Source organism: Cupressus sempervirens, chromosome 4 (assembly GCF_028749045.1).
Source record: "Cupressus sempervirens isolate cs-2001-9-10 chromosome 4, ASM2874904v1, whole genome shotgun sequence".
Lineage (NCBI taxonomy): Eukaryota > Viridiplantae > Streptophyta > Pinopsida > Cupressales > Cupressaceae > Cupressus > Cupressus sempervirens.
In genome coordinates this window covers 609,224,395-609,228,807 of record NC_143121.1, presented here as the reverse complement: position 1 = coordinate 609,228,807, position 4,413 = coordinate 609,224,395, and the positions used below count along the sequence as shown (strand labels likewise).

At 33.7% G+C, this 4,413-nt stretch overlaps 1 long non-coding RNA gene across 1 annotated transcript; it reads right to left on the bottom strand.

Annotated features, from left to right (window-relative positions):
* Nucleotides 1-3,066: 3,066 nt before the first annotated feature.
* On the bottom strand, nt 3,067-3,554 carry LOC149562706 (uncharacterized). Its single transcript, XR_016363518.1, has 3 exons — nt 3,480-3,554; nt 3,261-3,376; nt 3,067-3,114 (listed from the first exon to the last, which is right to left on the bottom strand). It is a non-coding gene; the product is annotated as an uncharacterized LOC149562706 (long non-coding RNA).
* Nucleotides 3,555-4,413: the final 859 nt, after the last annotated feature.

Sequence of the window (4,413 nt, the reverse complement as noted above, 5' to 3'; positions counted from 1 at the left end):
TGTAGGCTAGAAATCAAGATTTCCTCATAATCTATAAAATTTGTCTCTCAGCTAACATTGGGTTTTGACACTCAGTGATCACTAAATTACTTGGTCGATACTAACAATTATGTCCAACATGCTTTCTCATACTTGATCAATATTGATGTTGGGTCGACACTATATTTTTCTCAACGTATACTATAGCTTGATCAACTCTAGCATCACTCAACATAAACTTCTAGTTCCTCAATCTTTTGCTCTTTTGCTTGGTCAAGCCTATGTATTTGGTCCTTTATTATCACTTCTTCTAGGCTTCAATACAACTATATTATCCACTTATGTTATGATTAAAAAATCATATTATCTTGTTAAATTCTAACTGATCAAGTGTCCATTATAGTTCCACATAACTCAACCTTTCCTCTAGGTCCTTTTGTTATGTCTTCTTCTCAAACACTCTTCATCAATCATCTTGATATGACCCTCTACTCAAATAGAAAGTGTCTTACCAATAAGGTTTGACATCAATAACAACATAACAATTATTCTAATTATGATTTCCAATAATCTCCCTCTTTGGAATTTATGGCAACACCTCTAGTTACTAAGCAATCCAAAACATCCAATTGCTTAGTATCTAGTATTAGACCTTCATTAAAATTATTTGTTTCATTCTAATTCTGATCTTAGTGTCCAAAAATCTCCCTTTTTAGTTTAATTCTAATTCTCATCCACGTAGCTCTGATATGCAATACATAGACTCTCTCTATCATATCAAATCACGAAATCAATTAGCTCCTTTGTATTACTGGCAACATCATTCATTGATATGTCATGGTTAATGCATTTTCCCTCTTTGTAACATAGTACATTCTCCCTCTTCATATAGTAACTATATAATGTCTCCCTCTTGGACAATAATTCCAAAGACACTTCATCTTTCTCATGCATATTTACCTTGTAGATATCTTCATGTTAGCACTGTTAGGATAAACCACGAACAGAAATAAAAAATACATGCATATATAACCAATAATAGAAAATAATAGATCACATAGAAATGAACACAAGGCACCAAGATTTAATGTGGTTCACCCAATCCTTGGGCTATGTCCACCAAACAAGAAGTCTGATCTTATTACAATCCAGTGATTACAACCTGATTACAGTTCGTAATCCCTTACAGCTCAATACCGTTGTAAGAAGCAATTTTGCATCACCACTATAATACAATCCCTAACCCTAAGCCCTTTTATACAAGTATTAAACCACTCATTAATAGATTTGGCATCGATTTGTGATGGCTATGTGTCACAATTATGATAGCCATGTGTCGCCACTGCGATAGAGATAAACGTCGTAGTTATTTAGTCACAAATTACGATGTCTATTCTTTCTCATCGCAATTATGATGCCTATCCATCACTATGCAGCCACTTATATTGACTTCAACCCCATCACAATTCTTGTGCTTTCTGTTGCAATTGCGATGAGGTTTCCATCGCATCTACAGGAACCCCGTCACAATACTTGACCAAGTCGTCACAATTGCGACACTGTCGACCCCAGAAATTGCGACGTGATTGCTGTGGATGTGATGGAAACTGCGTTGCAATTTCTGTTATTAGTGTCACACTTGCGACGGTTAGAGAAGTAAAACAAAAAAAAAATATTCCATTTTTCAAAGCCCACACCACTCCTTCCATTGGTCTTGATCTTCTATTCACTCCTCTCTTCCCTAGGTCACTGTCCTGATGATGGATTATGGCATACAATCAGGAAGTAAAGAGTGCACATAGTTACTCAAATAGGTTCCTAAACTTACATGCCAATCTATATGGAAAATATTAATAGCCTTTACACCTCAAAATTGGGCTCGATGACAAATCATCATATTTTAGGAGGCCAAGGTAGGCTAGGCAATTGATGTTAGTTAATGTAAATGTTCCACAAGGAACTAGTCAAAGACATTCTTCAAGCTCTAGAGGTGCACAGTTATCATCAGGTTGTGTGATTCAAATATGCACTCCTAATTTTTGGGCCATTTCATTAGAAGGGAACCACGAGATATCTATAGATGACTAGGCATTTTGTTCGAATACTATTAAATTAGTAGCATTTATGTGTATGCTTGGAAACAAAGATGGAAGATAGCCTTGGCGATGCTTCTGATGTTAAACTGAGATTATTGAGAACTTTAACAGTAGACCCAACAACTAAATTAGTCACTGTCATAAATCTAGATTGCCTTTAATAAAAATAAAGAACTACTATAATGTAAAAAACATTACAATTATAGCACTGCCACCCTAGTTGACAATAGAATTACAATTTAACAACTACATCTAACATAATATTTACTGGAAGACCTAAAAAAATTTCACACTTTAAAATAACCTTTAGAAAGGTCAGCATGCAATCTTTGCATGAAAAGTGAAAATGCATGTTGAGACATCTACCTCTAAATTCCCTAGCAATATGCTATGCATACAAAGTATAGATGCTGCATCATATGATCTTAATGAAGTAGATCTAGTTGAAGGTGCAGATTGTAATAATTGCTGATAGGAAAATATAGTGATAAAATAGAATATGTCAAACACAATCTTGCAAATCTAACTCCCAAAGTTTCACTTTTGAAATATAAGCTCTTCACAGCTACAAAAATACATAGAATCATGGACACATTTGCCAGACATTTAAATGCATGCGGTTCCACCAATGGATAAAAGTGGCAACACATAATGTCCATGTAAAGATGTCATGGTGTGTACATGCAGATAAGCTTGCTCAAAAATGAACGCCACAAAAAATGATAGGCAATACCCCAAGTACAGGATATGAAAATTGAGCTTAATTCAGCAAAATATTTAATTAGAGCATATAGCTTATGAACCAAATCTAAAGCAACTTAAAGTATGAATAAGAATGAGGGTATAGAATATGATGAATGTGTGCATGTTTGCTGACAAATAACATAAACACTATTAAATAATCCTATGTTTAAAAATGATTTACCGGTAAGAAACCATATACACCAAACAAATAGGTAATTGAACCAAGTTATATATAATAGCAAAGTGGATTACAATCTCACCAGGACAAATGTCATCAGACCAAGAGATCCAAATCCTAAAAACAAAAAATCTAGTCAAGTTTGCTTCTAAAGAAAGTAATCATGTTTCCTTCCTTACAAAAATAATAGATATATGTAAGATTAGATATAATGATTAGTTCAAAGCCAGATTCAATGAAAAATAGTATTTTGCACCACTAACCCTGTGCAAGGAAATCACTCTGCACATCACCGTCATAATTTTTGCATGCCCAAACATAGGCACCATCACTCTTCAAAGCATAGGCTACCATGTCATCAATAAGCCTATGCTCATAACTGTTGATGAATCAATCATTGAAAGAAGTTATTGTGTTCCCGATAGAGTCAAGATAATCAACATTACAATCTCCATATTATTGTGCCAAGAAACAAAAGCAACCAGATTCCTGCTGCATCATATTTAGCTTTCCAACTAGCCTCATATACCTCTTGGAAGATATCTTTAAACCTACCAATTTAAGTCACATATAAGAAGAATCTCTGAGAATATGAGGATCATTAAGCTAGCGAATCATAAAGAATGATAACATGGGAAGTAAGGTGTGTTAGAGAAAAAGGTAAAAATAAGATCATCAATCCTTGTATTGATTTGAAAACATACTTTCCATCATATTTTTTTAAAATTGTGTTTTTAGTACTCAAGTAAAGTGGCCATTTCTTCTCATAAGTTGTTTCCATTGATGCATCAACAAATGCACGAATAGACTACACATAAATAATTAATCATAATTGAATATTTGAGATTTGCTCAATTAGAATTAGAACAAGAAATTATATTTGTCATAAAAGAGAGGACTACATACCTCATTAGTACTATACATAGCTAATGCTATTCCTCCATCTCCTTTAAAGTCATATACCTCCAACTTTGTAGTTTCACCTCCGTTCTTTGGAACTGCATCAGTTGATAGAAATCACTGTTGCATGCTACAAAGAATACTAATGAAACAAAAAATAGATGTTTTTTGATCTCTGATAGTGAAACCACAATGATATTCACTAAGCCGAAAGACAATAATATTATAATTCAATGTGTTCACAAGTTGTTAGATATGGAAATAATCCAAGTATCCTTAGAAGTGGAGTTCAAAAAGCAACAAGCTCTTCACTTTTAGTGATAAAAACCTCATTACCTTTTTTAACATCATTACCTTTGATTGTCTTTTGTGACCTTTTCTTGACTAAAGACTTATGACAACTATAATGTCATTCCTAAATGACTCTAAAAGACCTTTTAAAACACTCTTCACACACCTATAACCTTAACTAACCCCATTCAAGCCTAAGTTGGCTTATGTTGCCAATGCTGGCAA